This window comes from Toxotes jaculatrix, chromosome 6, assembly GCF_017976425.1.
Source record: "Toxotes jaculatrix isolate fToxJac2 chromosome 6, fToxJac2.pri, whole genome shotgun sequence".
Lineage (NCBI taxonomy): Eukaryota > Metazoa > Chordata > Actinopteri > Toxotidae > Toxotes > Toxotes jaculatrix.
This window is the reverse complement of record NC_054399.1, coordinates 25,583,095-25,610,467: the sequence shown is the minus strand read 5'-3', so window position 1 is coordinate 25,610,467 and position 27,373 is coordinate 25,583,095.

Sequence of the window (27,373 nt, the reverse complement as noted above, 5' to 3'; positions counted from 1 at the left end):
GCTTCAAAATGTCATAAAAATGGTCATAGTATAGTAAGGCTTCAAAATAGGCCAAAAAAAGTCATAGTATAGTATGTCCTCAAAAAGTCATAGTATAGTATGGTCATAGTATAGTAAGGCTTCAAAATAGGCCAAAAAAAGTCATAGTATAGTAAGGCTTCAAAATGGTCAAAAAAAGTCATAGTATAGTATGGCCTCAAAAAGTCATAAAATTGGTCATAGTATAGTAAGGCTTCAAAATAGGCCATAAAAAGTCATAGTATAGTATGGCCTCAAAATGTCATAAAAATGGTCATAGTATAGTAAGGCTTCAAAATAGGCCAAAAAAAGTCATACTTTAGTATGGCCTCAAAATGTCATAAAAATGGTCATAGTATAGTAAGGCTTCAAAATAGGCCAAAAAAAGTCATAGTATAGTATGGCCTCAAAAAGTCATAGTATAGTATGGTCATAGTATAGTCAGGCTTCAAAATGGTCAAAAAAAGTCATAGTATAGTATGGCCTCAAAAAGTCATAAAATTGGTCATAGTATAGTAAGGCTTCAAAATAGGCCAAAAAAAGTCATAGTATAGTATGGCCTCAAAATGTCATAAAAATGGTCATAGTATAGTAAGGCTTCAAAATAGGCCAAAAAAAGTTATAGTATAGTATGGCGTCAAAATGTCATAAAAATGGTCATAGTATAGTAAGGCTTCAAAATAGGCCAAAAAAAGTCATAGTATAGTAAGGCTTCAAAATAGGCCAAAAAAAGTCATATTATAGTATGGCCTCAAAAAGTCATAGTATAGTAAGGCTTCAAAATAGTTCAAAAAAAGTCATAGTATAGTAAGGCTTCAAAATGGTCAAAAAAGTCATAGTATAGTATGGCCTCAAAAAGTCATAAAAATGGTCATAGTATAGTAAGGCTTCAAAATAGGCCAAAAAAAGTCATAGTATAGTATGGCCTCAAAATGTCATAAAAATGGTCATAGTATAGTAAGGCTTCAAAATAGGCCAAAAAAAGTCATAGTATAGTATGGCCTCAAAATGTCATAAAAATGGTCATAGTATAGTAAGGCTTCAAAATAGGCCAAAAAAAGTCATAGTATAGTAAGGCTTCAAAATAGGCCAAAAAAAGTCATAGTATAGTATAGCCTCAAAAAGTCATAGTATAGTATGGTCATAGTATAGTAAGGCTTCAAAATGGTCAAAAAAAGTCATAGTATAGTATGGCCTCAAAAAGTCATAAAAATGGTCATAGTATAGTAAGGCTACAAGATAGGCCAAAAAAAGTCATACTATAGTATGTCCTCAAAAAGTCATAGTATAGTATGGTCATAGTATAGTAAGGCTTCAAAATAGGCCAAAAAAAGTCATAGTATAGTAAGGCTTCAAAATAGGCCAAAAAAAGTCATAGTATAGTAAGGCTTCAAAATAGGCCAAAAAAAGTCATAGTATAGTATGGCCTCAAAAAGTCATAGTATAGTATGGTCATAGTATAGTAAGGCTTCAAAATAGGCCAAAAAAAGTCATAGTATAGTAAGGCTTCAAAATAGGCCAAAAAAAGTCATAGTATAGTATGGCCTCAAAAAGTCATAGTATAGTATGGTCATAGTATAGTAAGGCTTCAAAATAGGCCAAAAAAAGTCATAGTATAGTATGGCCTCAAAAAGTCATAGTATAGTATGGTCATAGTATAGTAAGGCTTCAAAATGGTCAAAAAAAAGTCATAGTATAGTATGGCCTCAAAAAGTCATAAAAATGGTCATAGTATAGTAAGGCTTCAAAATAGGCCAAAAAAAGTCATACTTTAGTATGGCCTCAAAATGTCATAAAAATGGTCATAGTATAGTAAGGCTTCAAAATAGGCCAAAAAAAGTCATAGTATAGTATGGCCTCAAAATGTCATAAAAATGGTCATAGTATAGTAAGGCTTCAAAATAGGCCAAAAAAAGTCATAGTATAGTATGGCCTCAAAATGTCATAAAAATGGTCATAGTATAGTAAGGCTTCAAAATAGGCCAAAAAAAGTTATAGTATAGTATGGCCTCAAAAAGTCATAAAAATGGTCATAGTATAGTAAGGCTTCAAAATAGGCCAAAAAAAGTCATAGTATCGTATGGCCTCAAAATGTCATAAAAATGGTCATAGTATAGTAAGGCTTCAAAATAGGCCAAAAAAAGTCATAGTATAGTATGGCCTCAAAATGTCATAAAAATGGTCATAGTATAGTAAGGCTTCAAAATAGGCCAAAAAAAGTCATAGTATAGTATGGCGTCAAAAAGTCATAAAAATGGTCATAGTATAGTAAGGCTTCAAAATAGGCCAAAAAAAGTCATAGTATAGTAAGGCTTCAAAATAGGCCAGAAAAAGTCATAGTATAGTATGGCCTCAAAAAGTCATAGTATAGTATGGTCATAGTATAGTAAGGCTTCAAAATAGTTCAAAAAAAGTCATAGTATAGTAAGGCTTCAAAATGGTCAAAAAGGTCATAGTATAGTATGGCCTCAAAAAGTCATAAAAATGGTCATAGTATAGTAAGGCTTCAAAATAGGCCAAAAAAAGTCATAGTATAGTATGGCCTCAAAATGTCATAAAAATGGTCATAGTATAGTAAGGCTTCAAAATAGGCCAAAAAAAGTCATAGTATAGTATGGCCTCAAAAAGTCATAGTATAGTATGGTCATAGTATAGTAAGGCTTCAAAATAAGCCCAAAAAAAGTCATAGTATAGTATGGCCTCAAAATGTCATAAAAATGGTCATAGTATAGTAAGGCTTCAAAATAGGCCAAAAAAAGTCATAGTATAGTATGGCCTCAAAAAGTCATAGTATAGTATGGTCATAGTATAGTAAGGCTTCAAAATAGGCCAAAAAAAGTCATAGTATAGTATGGCCTCAAAATGTCATAAAAATGGTCATAGTATAGTAAGGCTTCAAAATAGGCCAAAAAAAGTCATAGTATAGTATGGCCTCAAAATGTCATAAAAATGGTCATAGTATAGTAAGGCTTCAAAATAGGCCAAAAAAAGTCATAGTATAGTAAGGATTCAAAATAGGCCAAAAAAAGTCATAGTATAGTATGGCCTCAAAAAGTCATAGTATAGTATGGTCATAGTATAGTAAGGCTTCAAAATGGTCAAAAAAAGTCATAGTATAGTATGGCCTCAAAAAGTCATAAAAATGGTCATAATATAGTAAGGCTACAAGATAGGCCAAAAAAAGTCATACTATAGTATGTCCTCATAAAGTCATAGTATAGTATGGTCATAGTATAGTAAGGCTTCAAAATAGGCCAAAAAAAGTCATAGTATAGTATGGCCTCAAAATGTCATAAAAATGGTCATAGTATAGTAAGGCTTCAAAATAGGCCAAAAAAAGTCATAGTATAGTATGGCCTCAAAATGTCATAAAAATGGTCATAGTATAGTAAGGCTTCAAAATAGGCCAAAAAAAGTCATAGTATAGTATGGCCTCAAAATAGGCCAAAAAAAGTCATAGTATAGTATGGCCTCAAAAAGTCATAGTATAGTATGGTCATAGTATAGTAAGGCTTCAAAATGGTCAAAAAAGTCATAGTATAGTATGGCCTCAAAAAGTCATAAAAATGGTCATAGTATAGTAAGGCTACAAGATAGGCCAAAAAAAGTCATACTATAGTATGTCCTCAAAAAGTCATAGTATAGTATGGTCATAGTATAGTAAGGCTTCAAAATAGGCCAAAAAAAGTCATAGTATAGTAAGGCTTCAAAATGGTAAAAAAAAAAGTCATAGTATAGTATGGCCTCAAAAAGTCATAAAAATGGTCATAGTATAGTAAGGCTTCAAAATAGGCCATAAAAAGTCATAGTATAGTATGGCCTCAAAAAGTCATAAAAATGGTCATAGTATAGTAAGGCTTCAAAATAGGCCAAAAAAAGTCATACTTTAGTATGGCTTCAAAATGTCATAAAAATGGTCATAGTATAGTAAGGCTTCAAAATAGGCCAAAAAAAGTCATACTTTAGTATGGCTTCAAAATGTCATAAAAATGGTCATAGTATAGTAAGGCTTCAAAATAGGCCAAAAAAAGTCATAGTATAGTATGTCCTCAAAAAGTCATAGTATAGTATGGTCATAGTATAGTAAGGCTTCAAAATAGGCCAAAAAAAGTCATAGTATAGTAAGGCTTCAAAATGGTCAAAAAAAGTCATAGTATAGTATGGCCTCAAAAAGTCATAAAATTGGTCATAGTATAGTAAGGCTTCAAAATAGGCCATAAAAAGTCATAGTATAGTATGGCCTCAAAATGTCATAAAAATGGTCATAGTATAGTAAGGCTTCAAAATAGGCCAAAAAAAGTCATACTTTAGTATGGCCTCAAAATGTCATAAAAATGGTCATAGTATAGTAAGGCTTCAAAATAGGCCAAAAAAAGTCATAGTATAGTATGGCCTCAAAAAGTCATAGTATAGTATGGTCATAGTATAGTAAGGCTTCAAAATGGTCAAAAAAAGTCATAGTATAGTATGGCCTCAAAAAGTCATAAAATTGGTCATAGTATAGTAAGGCTTCAAAATAGGCCAAAAAAAGTCATAGTATAGTATGGCCTCAAAATGTCATAAAAATGGTCATAGTATAGTAAGGCTTCAAAATAGGCCAAAAAAAGTTATAGTATAGTATGGCGTCAAAATGTCATAAAAATGGTCATAGTATAGTAAGGCTTCAAAATAGGCCAAAAAAAGTCATAGTATAGTAAGGCTTCAAAATAGGCCAAAAAAAGTCATATTATAGTATGGCCTCAAAAAGTCATAGTATAGTAAGGCTTCAAAATAGTTCAAAAAAAGTCATAGTATAGTAAGGCTTCAAAATGGTCAAAAAAGTCATAGTATAGTATGGCCTCAAAAAGTCATAAAAATGGTCATAGTATAGTAAGGCTTCAAAATAGGCCAAAAAAAGTCATAGTATAGTATGGCCTCAAAATGTCATAAAAATGGTCATAGTATAGTAAGGCTTCAAAATAGGCCAAAAAAAGTCATAGTATAGTATGGCCTCAAAATGTCATAAAAATGGTCATAGTATAGTAAGGCTTCAAAATAGGCCAAAAAAAGTCATAGTATAGTAAGGCTTCAAAATAGGCCAAAAAAAGTCATAGTATAGTATAGCCTCAAAAAGTCATAGTATAGTATGGTCATAGTATAGTAAGGCTTCAAAATGGTCAAAAAAAGTCATAGTATAGTATGGCCTCAAAAAGTCATAAAAATGGTCATAGTATAGTAAGGCTACAAGATAGGCCAAAAAAAGTCATACTATAGTATGTCCTCAAAAAGTCATAGTATAGTATGGTCATAGTATAGTAAGGCTTCAAAATAGGCCAAAAAAAGTCATAGTATAGTAAGGCTTCAAAATAGGCCAAAAAAAGTCATAGTATAGTAAGGCTTCAAAATAGGCCAAAAAAAGTCATAGTATAGTATGGCCTCAAAAAGTCATAGTATAGTATGGTCATAGTATAGTAAGGCTTCAAAATAGGCCAAAAAAAGTCATAGTATAGTAAGGCTTCAAAATAGGCCAAAAAAAGTCATAGTATAGTATGGCCTCAAAAAGTCATAGTATAGTATGGTCATAGTATAGTAAGGCTTCAAAATAGGCCAAAAAAAGTCATAGTATAGTATGGCCTCAAAAAGTCATAGTATAGTATGGTCATAGTATAGTAAGGCTTCAAAATGGTCAAAAAAAAGTCATAGTATAGTATGGCCTCAAAAAGTCATAAAAATGGTCATAGTATAGTAAGGCTTCAAAATAGGCCAAAAAAAGTCATACTTTAGTATGGCCTCAAAATGTCATAAAAATGGTCATAGTATAGTAAGGCTTCAAAATAGGCCAAAAAAAGTCATAGTATAGTATGGCCTCAAAATGTCATAAAAATGGTCATAGTATAGTAAGGCTTCAAAATAGGCCAAAAAAAGTCATAGTATAGTATGGCCTCAAAATGTCATAAAAATGGTCATAGTATAGTAAGGCTTCAAAATAGGCCAAAAAAAGTTATAGTATAGTATGGCCTCAAAAAGTCATAAAAATGGTCATAGTATAGTAAGGCTTCAAAATAGGCCAAAAAAAGTCATAGTATCGTATGGCCTCAAAATGTCATAAAAATGGTCATAGTATAGTAAGGCTTCAAAATAGGCCAAAAAAAGTCATAGTATAGTATGGCCTCAAAATGTCATAAAAATGGTCATAGTATAGTAAGGCTTCAAAATAGGCCAAAAAAAGTCATAGTATAGTATGGCGTCAAAAAGTCATAAAAATGGTCATAGTATAGTAAGGCTTCAAAATAGGCCAAAAAAAGTCATAGTATAGTAAGGCTTCAAAATAGGCCAGAAAAAGTCATAGTATAGTATGGCCTCAAAAAGTCATAGTATAGTATGGTCATAGTATAGTAAGGCTTCAAAATAGTTCAAAAAAAGTCATAGTATAGTAAGGCTTCAAAATGGTCAAAAAGGTCATAGTATAGTATGGCCTCAAAAAGTCATAAAAATGGTCATAGTATAGTAAGGCTTCAAAATAGGCCAAAAAAAGTCATAGTAAGTAAGGCTTCAAAATAGGCCAAAAAAAGTCATAGTATAGTATGGCCTCAAAAAGTCATAGTATAGTATGGTCATAGTATAGTAAGGCTTCAAAATAGGCCAAAAAAAGTCATAGTATAGTATGGCCTCAAAAAGTCATAGTATAGTATGGTCATAGTATAGTAAGGCTTCAAAATGGTCAAAAAAAAGTCATAGTATAGTATGGCCTCAAAAAGTCATAAAAAATGGTCATAGTATAGTAAGGCTTCAAAATAGGCCAAAAAAAGTCATACTTTAGTATGGCCTCAAAATGTCATAAAAATGGTCATAGTATAGTAAGGCTTCAAAATAGGCCAAAAAAAGTCATAGTATAGTATGGCCTCAAAATGTCATAAAAATGGTCATAGTATAGTAAGGCTTCAAAATAGGCCAAAAAAAGTCATAGTATAGTATGGCCTCAAAATGTCATAAAAATGGTCATAGTATAGTAAGGCTTCAAAATAGGCCAAAAAAAGTTATAGTATAGTATGGCCTCAAAAAGTCATAAAAATGGTCATAGTATAGTAAGGCTTCAAAATAGGCCAAAAAAAGTCATAGTATCGTATGGCCTCAAAATGTCATAAAAATGGTCATAGTATAGTAAGGCTTCAAAATAGGCCAAAAAAAGTCATAGTATAGTATGGCCTCAAAATGTCATAAAAATGGTCATAGTATAGTAAGGCTTCAAAATAGGCCAAAAAAAGTCATAGTATAGTATGGCGTCAAAAAGTCATAAAAATGGTCATAGTATAGTAAGGCTTCAAAATAGGCCAAAAAAAGTCATAGTATAGTAAGGCTTCAAAATAGGCCAGAAAAAGTCATAGTATAGTATGGCCTCAAAAAGTCATAGTATAGTATGGTCATAGTATAGTAAGGCTTCAAAATAGTTCAAAAAAAGTCATAGTATAGTAAGGCTTCAAAATGGTCAAAAAGGTCATAGTATCGTATGGCCTCAAAATGTCATAAAAATGGTCATAGTATAGTAAGGCTTCAAAATAGGCCAAAAAAAGTCATAGTATAGTATGGCCTCAAAATGTCATAAAAATGGTCATAGTATAGTAAGGCTTCAAAATAGGCCAAAAAAAGTCATAGTATAGTATGGCGTCAAAAAGTCATAAAAATGGTCATAGTATAGTAAGGCTTCAAAATAGGCCAAAAAAAGTCATAGTATAGTAAGGCTTCAAAATAGGCCAGAAAAAGTCATAGTATAGTATGGCCTCAAAAAGTCATAGTATAGTATGGTCATAGTATAGTAAGGCTTCAAAATAGTTCAAAAAAAGTCATAGTATAGTAAGGCTTCAAAATGGTCAAAAAGGTCATAGTATAGTATGGCCTCAAAAAGTCATAAAAATGGTCATAGTATAGTAAGGCTTCAAAATAGGCCAAAAAAAGTCATAGTATAGTAAGGCTTCAAAATAGGCCAAAAAAAGTCATAGTATAGTATGGCCTCAAAAAGTCATAGTATAGTATGGTCATAGTATAGTAAGGCTTCAAAATAGGCCAAAAAAAGTCATAGTATAGTATGGCCTCAAAAAGTCATAGTATAGTATGGTCATAGTATAGTAAGGCTTCAAAATGGTCAAAAAAAAGTCATAGTATAGTATGGCCTCAAAAAGTCATAAAAATGGTCATAGTATAGTAAGGCTTCAAAATAGGCCAAAAAAAGTCATACTTTAGTATGGCCTCAAAATGTCATAAAAATGGTCATAGTATAGTAAGGCTTCAAAATAGGCCAAAAAAAGTCATAGTATAGTATGGCCTCAAAATGTCATAAAAATGGTCATAGTATAGTAAGGCTTCAAAATAGGCCAAAAAAAGTCATAGTATAGTATGGCCTCAAAATGTCATAAAAAATGGTCATAGTATAGTAAGGCTTCAAAATAGGCCAAAAAAAGTTATAGTATAGTATGGCCTCAAAAAGTCATAAAAATGGTCATAGTATAGTAAGGCTTCAAAATAGGCCAAAAAAAGTCATAGTATCGTATGGCCTCAAAATGTCATAAAAATGGTCATAGTATAGTAAGGCTTCAAAATAGGCCAAAAAAAGTCATAGTATAGTATGGCCTCAAAATGTCATAAAAATGGTCATAGTATAGTAAGGCTTCAAAATAGGCCAAAAAAAGTCATAGTATAGTATGGCGTCAAAAAGTCATAAAAATGGTCATAGTATAGTAAGGCTTCAAAATAGGCCAAAAAAAGTCATAGTATAGTAAGGCTTCAAAATAGGCCAGAAAAAGTCATAGTATAGTATGGCCTCAAAAAGTCATAGTATAGTATGGTCATAGTATAGTAAGGCTTCAAAATAGTTCAAAAAAAGTCATAGTATAGTAAGGCTTCAAAATGGTCAAAAAGGTCATAGTATAGTATGGCCTCAAAAAGTCATAAAAATGGTCATAGTATAGTAAGGCTTCAAAATAGGCCAAAAAAAGTCATAGTATAGTATGGCCTCAAAATGTCATAAAAATGGTCATAGTATAGTAAGGCTTCAAAATAGGCCAAAAAAAGTCATAGTATAGTATGGCCTCAAAAAGTCATAGTATAGTATGGTCATAGTATAGTAAGGCTTCAAAATAAGCCCAAAAAAAGTCATAGTATAGTATGGCCTCAAAATGTCATAAAAATGGTCATAGTATAGTAAGGCTTCAAAATAGGCCAAAAAAAGTCATAGTATAGTATGGCCTCAAAAAGTCATAGTATAGTATGGTCATAGTATAGTAAGGCTTCAAAATAGGCCAAAAAAAGTCATAGTATAGTATGGCCTCAAAATGTCATAAAAATGGTCATAGTATAGTAAGGCTTCAAAATAGGCCAAAAAAAGTCATAGTATAGTATGGCCTCAAAATGTCATAAAAATGGTCATAGTATAGTAAGGCTTCAAAATAGGCCAAAAAAAGTCATAGTATAGTAAGGATTCAAAATAGGCCAAAAAAAGTCATAGTATAGTATGGCCTCAAAAAGTCATAGTATAGTATGGTCATAGTATAGTAAGGCTTCAAAATGGTCAAAAAAAGTCATAGTATAGTATGGCCTCAAAAAGTCATAAAAATGGTCATAATATAGTAAGGCTACAAGATAGGCCAAAAAAAGTCATACTATAGTATGTCCTCATAAAGTCATAGTATAGTATGGTCATAGTATAGTAAGGCTTCAAAATAGGCCAAAAAAAGTCATAGTATAGTATGGCCTCAAAATGTCATAAAAATGGTCATAGTATAGTAAGGCTTCAAAATAGGCCAAAAAAAGTCATAGTATAGTATGGCCTCAAAATGTCATAAAAATGGTCATAGTATAGTAAGGCTTCAAAATAGGCCAAAAAAAGTCATAGTATAGTATGGCCTCAAAATAGGCCAAAAAAAGTCATAGTATAGTATGGCCTCAAAAAGTCATAGTATAGTATGGTCATAGTATAGTAAGGCTTCAAAATGGTCAAAAAAGTCATAGTATAGTATGGCCTCAAAAAGTCATAAAAATGGTCATAGTATAGTAAGGCTACAAGATAGGCCAAAAAAAGTCATACTATAGTATGTCCTCAAAAAGTCATAGTATAGTATGGTCATAGTATAGTAAGGCTTCAAAATAGGCCAAAAAAAGTCATAGTATAGTAAGGCTTCAAAATGGTAAAAAAAAAAGTCATAGTATAGTATGGCCTCAAAAAGTCATAAAAATGGTCATAGTATAGTAAGGCTTCAAAATAGGCCATAAAAAGTCATAGTATAGTATGGCCTCAAAAAGTCATAAAAATGGTCATAGTATAGTAAGGCTTCAAAATAGGCCAAAAAAAGTCATACTTTAGTATGGCTTCAAAATGTCATAAAAATGGTCATAGTATAGTAAGGCTTCAAAATAGGCCAAAAAAAGTCATACTTTAGTATGGCTTCAAAATGTCATAAAAATGGTCATAGTATAGTAAGGCTTCAAAATAGGCCAAAAAAAGTCATAGTATAGTATGTCCTCAAAAAGTCATAGTATAGTATGGTCATAGTATAGTAAGGCTTCAAAATAGGCCAAAAAAAGTCATAGTAGAGTAAGGCTTCAAAATGGTCAAAAAAAGTCATAGTATAGTATGGCCTCAAAAAGTCATAAAATTGGTCATAGTATAGTAAGGCTTCAAAATAGGCCATAAAAAGTCATAGTATAGTATGGCCTCAAAATGTCATAAAAACGGTCATAGTATAGTAAGGCTTCAAAATAGGCCAAAAAAAGTCATACTTTAGTATGGCCTCAAAATGTCATAAAAATGGTCATAGTATAGTAAGGCTTCAAAATAGGCCAAAAAAAGTCATAGTATAGTATGGCCTCAAAAAGTCATAGTATAGTATGGTCATAGTATAGTAAGGCTTCAAAATGGTCAAAAAAAGTCATAGTATAGTATGGCCTCAAAAAGTCATAAAATTGGTCATAGTATAGTAAGGCTTCAAAATAGGCCAAAAAAAGTCATAGTATAGTATGGCCTCAAAATGTCATAAAAATGGTCATAGTATAGTAAGGCTTCAAAATAGGCCAAAAAAAGTTATAGTATAGTATGGCGTCAAAATGTCATAAAAATGGTCATAGTATAGTAAGGCTTCAAAATAGGCCAAAAAAAGTCATAGTATAGTAAGGCTTCAAAATAGGCCAAAAAAAGTCATATTATAGTATGGCCTCAAAAAGTCATAGTATAGTAAGGCTTCAAAATAGTTCAAAAAAAGTCATAGTATAGTAAGGCTTCAAAATGGTCAAAAAAGTCATAGTATAGTATGGCCTCAAAAAGTCATAAAAATGGTCATAGTATAGTAAGGCTTCAAAATAGGCCAAAAAAAGTCATAGTATAGTATGGCCTCAAAATGTCATAAAAATGGTCATAGTATAGTAAGGCTTCAAAATAGGCCAAAAAAAGTCATAGTATAGTATGGCCTCAAAATGTCATAAAAATGGTCATAGTATAGTAAGGCTTCAAAATAGGCCAAAAAAAGTCATAGTATAGTAAGGCTTCAAAATAGGCCAAAAAAAGTCATAGTATAGTATAGCCTCAAAAAGTCATAGTATAGTATGGTCATAGTATAGTAAGGCTTCAAAATGGTCAAAAAAAGTCATAGTATAGTATGGCCTCAAAAAGTCATAAAAATGGTCATAGTATAGTAAGGCTACAAGATAGGCCAAAAAAAGTCATACTATAGTATGTCCTCAAAAAGTCATAGTATAGTATGGTCATAGTATAGTAAGGCTTCAAAATAGGCCAAAAAAAGTCATAGTATAGTAAGGCTTCAAAATAGGCCAAAAAAAGTCATAGTATAGTAAGGCTTCAAAATAGGCCAAAAAAAGTCATAGTATAGTATGGCCTCAAAAAGTCATAGTATAGTATGGTCATAGTATAGTAAGGCTTCAAAATAGGCCAAAAAAAGTCATAGTATAGTATGGCCTCAAAAAGTCATAGTATAGTATGGTCATAGTATAGTAAGGCTTCAAAATAGGCCAAAAAAAGTCATAGTATAGTATGGCCTCAAAAAGTCATAGTATAGTATGGTCATAGTATAGTAAGGCTTCAAAATGGTCAAAAAAAAGTCATAGTATAGTATGGCCTCAAAAAGTCATAAAAATGGTCATAGTATAGTAAGGCTTCAAAATAGGCCAAAAAAAGTCATACTTTAGTATGGCCTCAAAATGTCATAAAAATGGTCATAGTATAGTAAGGCTTCAAAATAGGCCAAAAAAAAGTCATAGTATAGTATGGCCTCAAAATGTCATAAAAATGGTCATAGTATAGTAAGGCTTCAAAATAGGCCAAAAAAAGTCATAGTATAGTATGGCCTCAAAATGTCATAAAAATGGTCATAGTATAGTAAGGCTTCAAAATAGGCCAAAAAAAGTTATAGTATAGTATGGCCTCAAAAAGTCATAAAAATGGTCATAGTATAGTAAGGCTTCAAAATAGGCCAAAAAAAGTCATAGTATCGTATGGCCTCAAAATGTCATAAAAATGGTCATAGTATAGTAAGGCTTCAAATAGGCCAAAAAAAGTCATAGTATAGTATGGCCTCAAAATGTCATAAAAATGGTCATAGTATAGTAAGGCTTCAAAATAGGCCAAAAAAAGTCATAGTATAGTATGGCGTCAAAAAGTCATAAAAATGGTCATAGTATAGTAAGGCTTCAAAATAGGCCAAAAAAAGTCATAGTATAGTAAGGCTTCAAATAGGCCAGAAAAAGTCATAGTATAGTATGGCCTCAAAAAGTCATAGTATAGTATGGTCATAGTATAGTAAGGCTTCAAAATAGTTCAAAAAAAGTCATAGTATAGTAAGGCTTCAAAATGGTCAAAAAGGTCATAGTATAGTATGGCCTCAAAAAGTCATAAAAATGGTCATAGTATAGTAAGGCTTCAAAATAGGCCAAAAAAAGTCATAGTATAGTAAGGCTTCAAAATAGGCCAAAAAAAGTCATAGTATAGTATGGCCTCAAAAAGTCATAGTATAGTATGGTCATAGTATAGTAAGGCTTCAAAATAGGCCAAAAAAAGTCATAGTATAGTATGGCCTCAAAAAAGTCATAGTATAGTATGGTCATAGTATAGTAAGGCTTCAAAATGGTCAAAAAAAAGTCATAGTATAGTATGGCCTCAAAAAGTCATAAAAATGGTCATAGTATAGTAAGGCTTCAAAATAGGCCAAAAAAAGTCATACTTTAGTATGGCCTCAAAATGTCATAAAAATGGTCATAGTATAGTAAGGCTTCAAAATAGGCCAAAAAAAGTCATAGTATAGTATGGCCTCAAAATGTCATAAAAATGGTCATAGTATAGTAAGGCTTCAAAATAGGCCAAAAAAAGTCATAGTATAGTATGGCCTCAAAATGTCATAAAAATGGTCATAGTATAGTAAGGCTTCAAAATAGGCCAAAAAAAGTTATAGTATAGTATGGCCTCAAAAAGTCATAAAAATGGTCATAGTATAGTAAGGCTTCAAAATAGGCCAAAAAAAGTCATAGTATCGTATGGCCTCAAAATGTCATAAAAATGGTCATAGTATAGTAAGGCTTCAAAATAGGCCAAAAAAAGTCATAGTATAGTATGGCCTCAAAATGTCATAAAAATGGTCATAGTATAGTAAGGCTTCAAAATAGGCCAAAAAAAGTCATAGTATAGTATGGCGTCAAAAAGTCATAAAAATGGTCATAGTATAGTAAGGCTTCAAAATAGGCCAAAAAAAGTCATAGTATAGTAAGGCTTCAAAATAGGCCAGAAAAAGTCATAGTATAGTATGGCCTCAAAAAGTCATAGTATAGTATGGTCATAGTATAGTAAGGCTTCAAAATAGTTCAAAAAAAGTCATAGTATAGTAAGGCTTCAAAATGGTCAAAAAGGTCATAGTATAGTATGGCCTCAAAAAGTCATAAAAATGGTCATAGTATAGTAAGGCTTCAAAATAGGCCAAAAAAAGTCATAGTATAGTATGGCCTCAAAATGTCATAAAAATGGTCATAGTATAGTAAGGCTTCAAAATAGGCCAAAAAAAGTCATAGTATAGTATGGCCTCAAAAAGTCATAGTATAGTATGGTCATAGTATAGTAAGGCTTCAAAATAAGCCCAAAAAAAGTCATAGTATAGTATGGCCTCAAAATGTCATAAAAATGGTCATAGTATAGTAAGGCTTCAAAATAGGCCAAAAAAAGTCATAGTATAGTATGGCCTCAAAAAGTCATAGTATAGTATGGTCATAGTATAGTAAGGCTTCAAAATAGGCCAAAAAAAGTCATAGTATAGTATGGCCTCAAAATGTCATAAAAATGGTCATAGTATAGTAAGGCTTCAAAATAGGCCAAAAAAAGTCATAGTATAGTAAGGATTCAAAATAGGCCAAAAAAAGTCATAGTATAGTATGGCCTCAAAAAGTCATAGTATAGTATGGTCATAGTATAGTAAGGCTTCAAAATGGTCAAAAAAAGTCATAGTATAGTATGGCCTCAAAAAGTCATAAAAATGGTCATAATATAGTAAGGCTACAAGATAGGCCAAAAAAAGTCATACTATAGTATGTCCTCATAAAGTCATAGTATAGTATGGTCATAGTATAGTAAGGCTTCAAAATAGGCCAAAAAAAGTCATAGTATAGTATGGCCTCAAAATGTCATAAAAATGGTCATAGTATAGTAAGGCTTCAAAATAGGCCAAAAAAAGTCATAGTATAGTATGGCCTCAAAATAGGCCAAAAAAAGTCATAGTATAGTATGTCCTCAAAAAGTCATAGTATAGTATGGTCATAGTATAGTAAGGCTTCAAAATAGGCCAAAAAAAGTCATAGTATAGTAAGGCTTCAAAATGGTCAAAAAAAGTCATAGTATAGTATGGCCTCAAAAAGTCATAAAATTGGTCATAGTATAGTAAGGCTTCAAAATAGGCCATAAAAAGTCATAGTATAGTATGGCCTCAAAATGTCATAAAAATGGTCATAGTATAGTAAGGCTTCAAAATAGGCCAAAAAAAGTCATACTTTAGTATGGCCTCAAAATGTCATAAAAATGGTCATAGTATAGTAAGGCTTCAAAATAGGCCAAAAAAAGTCATAGTATAGTATGGCCTCAAAAAGTCATAGTATAGTATGGTCATAGTATAGTAAGGCTTCAAAATGGTCAAAAAAAGTCATAGTATAGTATGGCCTCAAAAAGTCATAAAAATGGTCATAGTATAGTAAGGCTTCAAAATAGGCCAAAAAAAGTCATAGTATAGTAAGGCCTCAAAATGTCATAAAAATGGTCATAGTATAGTAAGGCTTCAAAATAGGCCAAAAAAAGTCATACTTTAGTATGGCCTCAAAATGTCATAAAAATGGTCACAGTATAGTAAGGCTTCAAAATAGGCCAAAAAAAGTCATACTTTAGTATGGCTTCAAAATGTCATAATAATGGTCATAGTATAGTAAGGCTTCAAAATAGGCCAAAAAAAGTCATAGTATAGTATGGCCTCAAAATGTCATAAAAATGGTCATAGTATAGTAAGGCTTCAAAATAGGCCAAAAAAAGTCATAGTATAGTATGGCCTCAAAATGTCATAAAAATGGTCATAGTATAGGAAGGCTTCAAAATAGGCCAAAAAAAGTCATAGTATAGTATGGCCTCAAAAAGTCATAAAAATGGTCATAGTATAGTAAGGCTTCAAAATAGGCCAAAAAAAGTCATAGTATAGTATGGCCTCAAAATGTCATAAAAATGGTCATAGTATAGTAAGGCTTCAAAATAGGCCAAAAAAAGTCATAGTATAGTATGGCCTCAAAATGTCATAAAAATGGTCATAGTATAGTAAGGCTTCAAAATAGGCCAAAAAAAGTTATAGTATAGTATGGCGTCAAAAAGTCATAAAAATGGTCATAGTATAGTAAGGCTTCAAAATAGGCCAAAAAAAGTCATAGTATAGTATGGCCTCAAAAAGTCATAGTATAGTAAGGCTTCAAAATAGTTCAAAAAAAGTCATAGTATAGTAAGGCTTCAAAATGGTCAAAAAAGTCATAGTATAGTATGGCCTCAAAAAGTCATAGTATAGTATGGTCATAGTATAGTAAGGCTTCAAAATGGTCAAAAAAGTCATAGTATAGTATGGCCTCAAAAAGTCATAAAAATGGTCATAGTATAGTAAGGCTACAAGATAGGCCAAAAAAAGTCATACTATAGTATGTCCTCAAAAAGTCATAGTATAGTATGGTCATAGTATAGTAAGGCTTCAAAATAGGCCAAAAAAAGTCATAGTATAGTAAGGCTTCAAAATGGTAAAAAAAAAGTCATAGTATAGTATGGCCTCAAAAAGTCATAAAAATGGTCATAGTATAGTAAGGCTTCAAAATAGGCCATAAAAAGTCATAGTATAGTATGGCCTCAAAAAGTCATAAAAATGGTCATAGTATAGTAAGGCTTCAAAATAGGCCAAAAAAAGTCATAGTATAGTATGGCCTCAAAAAGTCATAGTATAGTATGGCCTCAAAAAGTCATAGTATAGTATGGTCATAGTATAGTAAGGCTTCAAAATAGGCCAAAAAAAGTCATAGTATAGTATGGCCTCAAAAAGTCATAGTATAGTATGGTCATAGTATAGTAAGGCTTCAAAATGGTCAAAAAAAAGTCATAGTATAGTATGGCCTAAAAAAGTCATAAAAATGGTCATAGTATAGCAAGGCTACAAGATAGGCCAAAAAAAGTCATACTATAGTATGTCCTCAAAAAGTCATAGTATAGTATGGTCGTAGTATAGTAAGGCTTCAAAATAGGCCAAAAAAAGTCATAGTATAGTATGGCCTCAAAATGTCATAAAAATGGTCATAGTATAGTAAGGCTTCAAAATAGGCCAAAAAAAGTCATACTTTAGTATGGCCTCAAAATGTCATAAAAATGGTCATAGTATAGTAAGGCTTCAAAATAGGCCAAAAAAAGTCATACTTTAGTATGGCTTCAAAATGTCATAAAAATGGTCATAGTATAGTAAGGCTTCAAAATAGGCCAAAAAAAGTCATAGTATAGTATGTCCTCAAAAAGTCATAGTATAGTATGGTCATAGTATAGTAAGGCTTCAAAATAGGCCAAAAAAAGTCATAGTATAGTAAGGCTTCAAAATGGTCAAAAAAAGTCATAGTATAGTATGGCCTCAAAAAGTCATAAAATTGGTCATAGTATAGTAAGGCTTCAAAATAGGCTGAAAAAAGTCATAGTATAGTATGTCCTCAAAAAGTCATAGTATAGTATGGTCATAGTATAGTAAGGCTTCAAAATAGGCCAAAAAAAGTCATAGTATAGTAAGGCTTCAAAATGGTCAAAAAAAGTCATAGTATAGTATGGCCTCAAAAAGTCATAAAATTGGTCATAGTATAGTAAGGCTTCAAAATAGGCCATAAAAAGTCATAGTATAGTATGGCCTCAAAATGTCATAAAAATGGTCATAGTATAGTAAGGCTTCAAAATAGGCCAAAAAAAGTCATACTTTAGTATGGCCTCAAAATGTCATAAAAATGGTCATAGTATAGTAAGGCTTCAAAATAGGCCAAAAAAAGTCATAGTATAGTATGGCCTCAAAAAGTCATAGTATAGTATGGTCATAGTATAGTAAGGCTTCAAAATGGTCAAAAAAAGTCATAGTATAGTATGGCCTCAAAAAGTCATAAAAATGGTCATAGTATAGTAAGGCTTCAAAATAGGCCAAAAAAAGTCATAGTATAGTAAGGCCTCAAAATGTCATAAAAATGGTCATAGTATAGTAAGGCTTCAAAATAGGCCAAAAAAAGTCATACTTTAGTATGGCCTCAAAATGTCATAAAAATGGTCACAGTATAGTAAGGCTTCAAAATAGGCCAAAAAAAGTCATACTTTAGTATGGCTTCAAAATGTCATAATAATGGTCATAGTATAGTAAGGCTTCAAAATAGGCCAAAAAAAGTCATAGTATAGTATGGCCTCAAAATGTCATAAAAATGGTCATAGTATAGTAAGGCTTCAAAATAGGCCAAAAAAAGTCATAGTATAGTATGGCCTCAAAATGTCATAAAAATGGTCATAGTATAGTAAGGCTTCAAAATAGGCCAAAAAAAGTCATAGTATAGTATGGCCTCAAAATGTCATAAAAATGGTCATAGTATAGTAAGGCTTCAAAATAGGCCAAAAAAAGTCATAGTATAGTATGGCCTCAAAAAGTCATAAAAATGGTCATAGTATAGTAAGGCTTCAAAATAGGCCAAAAAAAGTCATAGTATAGTATGGCCTCAAAATGTCATAAAAATGGTCATAGTATAGTAAGGCTTCAAAATAGGCCAAAAAAAGTTATAGTATAGTATGGCTTCAAAAAGTCATAAAAATGGTTATAGTATAGTAAGGCTTCAAAATAGGCCAAAAAAAGTCATAGTATAGTAAGGCTTCAAAATAGGCCAAAAAAAGTCATATTATAGTATGGCCTCAAAAAGTCATAGTATAGTAAGGCTTCAAAATAGTTCAAAAAAAGTCATAGTATAGTAAGGCTTCAAAATGGTCAAAAAAGTCATAGTATAGTATGGCCTCAAAAAGTCATAAAAATGGTCATAGTATAGTAAGGCTTCAAAATAGGCCAAAAAAAGTCATAGTATAGTATGGCCTCAAAATGTCATAAAAATGGTCATAGTATAGTAAGGCTTCAAAATAGGCCAAAAAAAGTCATAGTATAGTAAGGCTTCAAAATAGGCCAAAAAAAGTCATAGTATAGTATAGCCTCCAAAAGTCATAGTATAGTATGGTCATAGTATAGTAAGGCTTCAAAATAGGCCAAAAAAAGTCATAGTATAGTAAGGCTTCAAAATAGGCCAAAAAAAGTCATAGTATAGTATGGCCTCAAAAAGTCATAGTATAGTATGGTCATAGTATAGTAAGGCTTCAAAATGGTCAAAAAAAGTCATAGTATAGTATGGCCTCAAAAAGTCATAAAAATGGTCATAGTATAGTAAGGCTACAAGATAGGCCAAAAAAAGTCATACTATAGTATGTCCTCAAAAAGTCATAGTATAGTATGGTCATAGTATAGTAAGGCTTCAAAATAGGCCAAAAAAAGTCATAGTATAGTAAGGCTTCAAAATGGTAAAAAAAAGTCATAGTATAGTATGGCCTCAAAAAGTCATAAAAATGGTCATAGTATAGTAAGGCTTCAAAATAGGCCATAAAAAGTCATAGTATAGTATGGCCTCAAAAAGTCATAAAAATGGTCATAGTATAGTAAGGCTTCAAAATAGGTCAAAAAAAGTCATACTTTAGTATGGCCTCAAAATGTCATAAAAATGGTCATAGTATAGTAAGGCTTCAAAATAGGCCAAAAAAAGTCATACTTTAGTATGGCCTCAAAATGTCATAAAAATGGTCATAGTATAGTAAGGCTTCAAAATAGGCCAAAAAAAGTCATAGTATAGTATGGCCTCAAAATGTCATAAAAATGGTCATAGTATAGTAAGGCTTCAAAATAGGCCAAAAAAAGTCATAGTATAGTATGGCCTCAAAATGTCATAAAAATGGTCATAGTATAGTAAGGCTTCAAAATAGGCCAAAAAAAGTCATAGTATAGTATGGCGTCAAAAAGTCATAAAAATGGTCATAGTATAGTAAGGCTTCAAAATAGGCCAAAAAAAGTCATAGTATAGTATGGCCTCAAAAAGTCATAGTATAGTATGGTCATAGTATAGTAAGGCTTCAAAATAGTTCAAAAAAAGTCATAGTATAGTAAGGCTTCAAAATGGTCAAAAAGGTCATAGTATAGTATGGCCTCAAAAAGTCATAAAAATGGTCATAGTATAGTAAGGCTTCAAAATAGGCCAAAAAAAGTCATAGTATAGTAAGGCTTCAAAATAGGCCAAAAAAAGTCATAGTATATTATGGCCTCAAAAAGTCATAGTATAGTATGGTCATAGTATAGTAAGGCTTCAAAATAGGCCAAAAAAAGTCATAGTATAGTATGGCCTCAAAATGTCATAAAAATGGTCATAGTATAGTAAGGCTTCAAAATAGGCCAAAAAAAGTCATAGTATAGTATAGCCTCAAAAAGTCATAAAAATGGTCATAGTATAGTAAGGCTTCAAAATAGGCCAAAAAAAGTCATAGTATTGTATGTCCTCAAAAAGTCATAGTATAGTATGGTCATAGTATAGTAAGGCTTCAAAATAGGCCAAAAAAAGTCATAGTATAGTAAGGCTTCAAAATGGTCAAAAAAAGTCATAGTATAGTATGGCCTCAAAAAGTCATAAAATTGGTCATAGTATAGTAAGGCTTCAAAATAGGCCAAAAAAAGTCATAGTATAGTATGGCCTCAAAATGTCATAAAAATGGTCATAGTATAGTAAGGCTTCAAAATAGGCCAAAAAAAGTTATAGTATAGTATGGCGTCAAAATGTCATAAAAATGGTCATAGTATAGTAAGGCTTCAAAATAGGCCAAAAAAAGTCATAGTATAGTAAGGCTTCAAAATAGGCCAAAAAAAGTCATATTATAGTATGGCCTCAAAAAGTCATAGTATAGTAAGGCTTCAAAATAGTTCAAAAAAAGTCATAGTATAGTAAGGCTTCAAAATGGTCAAAAAAGTCATAGTATAGTATGGCCTCAAAAAGTCATAAAAATGGTCATAGTATAGTAAGGCTTCAAAATAGGCCAAAAAAAGTCATAGTATAGTATGGCCTCAAAATGTCATAAAAATGGTCATAGTATAGTAAGGCTTCAAAATAGGCCAAAAAAAAGTCATAGTATAGTAAGGCTTCAAAATAGGCCAAAAAAAGTCATAGTATAGTATAGCCTCAAAAAGTCATAGTATAGTATGGTCATAGTATAGTAAGGCTTCAAAATGGTCAAAAAAAGTCATAGTATAGTATGGCCTCAAAAAGTCATAAAAATGGTCATAGTATAGTAAGGCTACAAGATAGGCCAAAAAAAGTCATACTATAGTATGTCCTCAAAAAGTCATAGTATAGTATGGTCATAGTATAGTAAGGCTTCAAAATAGGCCAAAAAAAGTCATAGTATAGTAAGGCTTCAAAATAGGCCAAAAAAAGTCATAGTATAGTAAGGCTTCAAAATAGGCCAAAAAAAGTCATAGTATAGTATGGCCTCAAAAAGTCATAGTATAGTATGGTCATAGTATAGTAAGGCTTCAAAATAGGCCAAAAAAAGTCATAGTATAGTAAGGCTTCAAAATAGGCCAAAAAAAGTCATAGTATAGTAAGGCTTCAAAATAGGCCAGAAAAAGTCATAGTATAGTATGGCCTCAAAAAGTCATAGTATAGTATGGTCATAGTATAGTAAGGCTTCAAAATAGTTCAAAAAAAGTCATAGTATAGTAAGGCTTCAAAATGGTCAAAAAGGTCATAGTATAGTATGGCCTCAAAAAGTCATAAAAATGGTCATAGTATAGTAAGGCTTCAAAATAGGCCAAAAAAAGTCATAGTATAGTAAGGCTTCAAAATAGGCCAAAAAAAGTCATAGTATAGTAAGGCTTCAAAATAGGCCAAAAAAAGTCATAGTATAGTATGGCCTCAAAAAGTCATAGTATAGTATGGTCATAGTATAGTAAGGCTTCAAAATAGGCCAAAAAAAGTCATAGTATAGTAAGGCTTCAAAATAGGCCAAAAAAAGTCATAGTATAGTATGGCCTCAAAAAGTCATAGTATAGTATGGTCATAGTATAGTAAGGCTTCAAAATAGGCCAAAAAAAGTCATAGTATAGTATGGCCTCAAAAAGTCATAGTATAGTATGGTCATAGTATAGTAAGGCTTCAAAATGGTCAAAAAAAAGTCATAGTATAGTATGGCCTCAAAAAGTCATAAAAATGGTCATAGTATAGTAAGGCTTCAAAATAGGCCAAAAAAAGTCATAGTATAGTATGGCCTCAAAAAGTCATAAAAATGGTCATAGTATAGTAAGGCTTCAAAATAGGCCAAAAAAAGTCATAGTATAGTAAGGCCTCAAAATGTCATAAAAATGGTCATAGTATAGTAAGGCTTCAAAATAGGCCAAAAAAAGTCATACTTTAGTATGGCCTCAAAATGTCATAAAAATGGTCACAGTATAGTAAGGCTTCAAAATAGGCCAAAAAAAGTCATACTTTAGTATGGCTTCAAAATGTCATAATAATGGTCATAGTATAGTAAGGCTTCAAAATAGGCCAAAAAAAGTCATAGTATAGTATGGCCTCAAAATGTCATAAAAATGGTCATAGTATAGTAAGGCTTCAAAATAGGCCAAAAAAAGTCATAGTATAGTATGGCCTCAAAATGTCATAAAAATGGTCATAGTATAGTAAGGCTTCAAAATAGGCCAAAAAAAGTCATAGTATAGTATGGCCTCAAAAAGTCATAAAAATGGTCATAGTATAGTAAGGCTTCAAAATAGGCCAAAAAAAGTCATAGTATAGTAAGGCTTCAAAATAGGCCAAAAAAAGTCATAGTATAGTATGGCCTCAAAATGTCATAAAAATGGTCATAGTATAGTAAGGCTTCAAAATAGGCCAAAAAAAGTTATAGTATAGTATGGCGTCAAAAAGTCATAAAAATGGTCATAGTATAGTAAGGCTTCAAAATAGGCCAAAAAAAGTCATAGTATAGTATGGCCTCAAAAAGTCATAGTATAGTAAGGCTTCAAAATAGTTCAAAAAAAGTCATAGTATAGTAAGGCTTCAAAATGGTCAAAAAAGTCATAGTATAGTATGGCCTCAAAAAGTCATAGTATAGTATGGTCATAGTACAGTAAGGCTTCAAAATAGGCCAAAAAAAGTCATAGTATAGTATGGCCTCAAAAAGTCATAAAAATGGTCATAGTATAGTAAGGCTTCAAAATAGGCCATAAAAAGTCATAGTATAGTATGGCCTCAAAATGTCATAAAAATGGTCATAGTATAGTAAGGCTTCAAAATAGGCCAAAAAAGTCACAGTATAGTATGGCCTCAAAATGTCATAAAAATGGTCATAGTATAGTAAGGCTTCAAAATAGGCCAAAAAAAGTCATAGTATAGTATGGCCTCAAAAAGTCATAGTATAGTATGGTCATAGTATATTAAGGCTTCAAAATGGTCAAAAAAAGTCAGAGTATAGTAAGGCTTCAAAATAGGCCAAAAAAAGTCATAGTATAGTATGGCCTCAAAAAGTCATAGTATAGTATGGTCATAGTATAGTAAGGCTTCAAAATAGGCCAAAAAAAGTCATAGTATAGTAAGGCTTCAAAATAGGCCAAAAAAAGTCATAGTATAGTATGGCTTCAAAATGGTCAAAAAAAGTCATAGTATAGTAAGGCTTCAGAATAGGCCAAAAAAAGTCATAGTATAGTATGGCCTCAAAAAGTCATAGTATAGTATGGTTATAGTATAGTAAGGCTTCAAAATAGGCCAAAAAAAGTCATAGTATAGTAAGGCTTCAAAATGGTCAAAAAAAGTCATAGTATAGTATGGCCTCAAAAGGTCATAAAAATGGTCATAGTATAGTAAGGCTTCAAAATAGGCCAAAAAAAGTCATAGTATAGTATGGCCTCAAAAAGTCATAGTATAGTATGGTCATAGTATAGTAAGGCTTCAAAATAGGCCAAAAAAAGTCATAGTATAGTAAGGCTTCAAAATGGTCAAAAAAAGTCATAGTATAGTATGGCCTCAAAAAGTCATAAAAATGGTCATAGTATAGTAAGGCTTCAAAATAGGCCATAAAAAGTCATAGTATAGTATGGCCTCAAAATGTCATAAAAATGGTCATAGTATAGTAAGGCTTCAAAATAGGCCAAAAAAAGTCATACTTTAGTATGGCCTCAAAATGTCATAACAATGGTCATAGTATAGTAAGGCTTCAAAATAGGCCAAAAAAAGTCATAGTATAGTATGGCCTCAAAATGTCATAAAAATGGTCATAGTATAGCAAGGCTTCAAAATAGGCCAAAAAAAGTCATAGTATAGTATGGCCTCAAAAAGTCATAGTATAGTATGGTTATAGTATAGTAAGGTTTCAAAATAGGCCATAAAAAGTCATAGTATAGTATGGCCTCAAAATGTCATAAAAATGGTCATAGTATAGTAAGGCTTCAAAATAGGCCAAAAAAAGTCATAGTATAGTATGGCCTCAAAATGTCATAAAAATGGTCATACTATGGCCTTACTATACTATGACCATACTATACTATGACTTTTTGAGGACATACTATACTATGACTTTTTTTGGCCTATTTTGAAGCCTTACTATACTATGACTTTTTTTGGCCTATCTTGAAGCCTTACTATACTATGACCATTTTTATGACTTTTTGAGGCCATACTATACTATGACTTTTTTTTGACCATTTTGAAGCCTTACTATACTATGACCATACTATACTATGACTTTTTGAGGACATACTATAGTGTGACTTTTTTTGGCCTATTTTGAAGCCTTACTATACTATGACCATACTATACCATGACTTTTTGAGGCCATACTATACTATGACTTTATTTTGGCATACTTTGAAGCCTTACTATACTATGACTTTTTTTGGCCTATTTTGAAGCCTTACTATACTATGACCATTTTTATGACATTTTGAGGCCATACTATACTATGACTTTTTTTGGCCTATTTTGAAGCCTTACTATACTATGACCATACTATACTATGACTTTTTGAGGCCATACTATACTATGACTTTTTTTTGGCATATTTTGAAACCTTACTATACTATTACTTTTTTTGGCCTATTTTGAAGCCTTACTATACTATGACCATTTTTATGACATTTTGAGGCCATACTATACTATGACTTTTTTTGGCCTATTTTGAAGCCTTACTATACTATGACCATTTTTATGACTTTTTGAGGCCATACTATACTATGACTTTTTTGACCATTTTGAAGCCTTACTATACTATGACCATACTATACTATGACTTTTTGAGGCCATACTATACTATGACTTTTTTTTTGACCATTTTGAAGCCTTACTATACTATGACTTTTTTTGGCCTATTTTGAAGCCTTACTATACTATGACCATTTTTATGACATTTTGAGGCCATACTATACTATGACTTTTTTTGGCCTTTTTTGAAGCCTTACTATACTATTACTTTTTTGGCCTATTTTGAAGCCTTACTATACTATGACCATTTTCATGACATTTTGAGGCCATACTATACTATGACTTTTTTTGACCATTTTGAAGCCTTACTATACTATGACCATACTATACTATGACTTTTTGAGGACATACTATAGTATGACTTTTTTTGGCCTATTTTGAAGCCTTACTATACTATGACCATTTTTATGACATTTTGAGGCCATACTATACTATGACTTTTTTTGGCCTATTTTGAAGCCTTACTATACTATGACCATTTTTATGACTTTTTGAGGCCATACTATACTATGACTTTTTTTGACCATTTTGAAGCCTTACTATACTATGACCATACTATACTATGACTTTTTGAGGACATACTATAGTATGACTTTTTTTGGCCTATCTTGAAGCCTTACTATACTATGACCATTTTTATGACTTTTTGAGGCCATACTATACTATGACTTTTTTTGACCATTTTGAAGCCTTACTATACTATGACTTCTTTTGGCCTATTTTGAAGCCTTACTATACTATGACCATACTATACTATGACTTTTTGAGGCCATACTATACTATGACTTTTTTTTGGCCTATTTTGAAGCCTTACTATACTATGACTTTTTTGGCCTATTTTGAAGCCTTACTATACTATGACCATTTTTATGACATTTTGAGGCCATACTATGCTATGACTTTTTTTGGCCTATTTTGAAGCCTTAATATACTATGACTTTTTTTGAACATTTTGAAGCCTTACTATACTATGACCATACTATACTATGACTTTTTGAGGCCATACTATACTCTGACTTTTTTTGGCCTATTTTGAAGCCTTACTATACTATGACCATACTATACTATGACTTTTTTTGACCATTTTGAAGCCTTACTATACTATGACTTTTTTTGGAATACTTTGAAGCCTTACTATACTATGACTTTTTTTGGCCTATTTTGAAGCCTTACTATACTATGACCATTTTTATGACTTTTTGACGCCATACTATACTATGACTTTTTATGGCCTATTTTGAAGCCTTACTATAATATGACCATTTTTATGACTTTTTGAGGCCATAGTATACTATGACTTTTTTTGACCATTTTGAAGCCTTACTATACTATGACCATACTATACTATGACTTTTTGAGGACATACTATAGTATGACTTTTTTTGGCCTATTTTGAAGCCTTACTATACTATGACCATTTTTATGACATTTTGAGGCCATACTATACTATGACTTTTTTTGGCCTATTTTGAAGCCTTACTATACTATGACCATTTTTATGACTTTTTGAGGCCATACTATACTATGACTTTTTTTGACCATTTTGAAGCCTTACTATACTATGACCATACTATACTATGACTTTTTGAGGACATACTATAGTATGACTTTTTTTGGCCTATCTTGAAGCCTTACTATACTATGACCATTTTTATGACTTTTTGAGGCCATACTATACTATGACTTTTTTTGACCATTTTGAAGCCTTACTATACTATGACTTCTTTTGGCCTATTTTGAAGCCTTACTATACTATGACCATACTATACTATGACTTTTTGAGGCCATACTATACTATGACTTTTTTTTGGCCTATTTTGAAGCCTTACTATACTATGACCATACTATACCATGACTTTTTGAGGCCATACTATACTATGACTTTTTTTTGGCATACTTTGAAGCCTTACTATACTATGACCATTTTTATGACTTTTTGAGGCCATACTATACTATGACTTTTTTTGGCCTATTTTGAAGCCTTACTATACTATGACCATTTTTATGACATTTTGAGGCCATACTATACTATGACTTTTTTTGGCCTATTTTGAAGCCTTACTATACTATGACCATTTTTGACCATTTTGAAGCCTTACTATACTATGACCATACTATACTATGACTTTTTGAGGACATACTATAGTATGACTTTTTTTGGCCTATCTTGAAGCCTTACTATACTATGACCATTTTTATGACTTTTTGAGGCCATACTATACTATGACTTTTTTTGACCATTTTGAAGCCTTACTATACTATGACCATACTATCCTATGACTTTTTGAGGACATACTATAGTATGACTTTTTTTGGCCCTTTTTGAAGCCTTACTATACTATGACCATTTTTATGACATTTTGAGGCCATACTATACTATGACTTTTTTTTTTGGCCTATTTTGAAGCCTTACTATACTATGACCATTTTTATGACTTTTTGAGGACATACTATACTGTAACTTTTTTTGGCCTATTTTGAAGCCTTACTATAC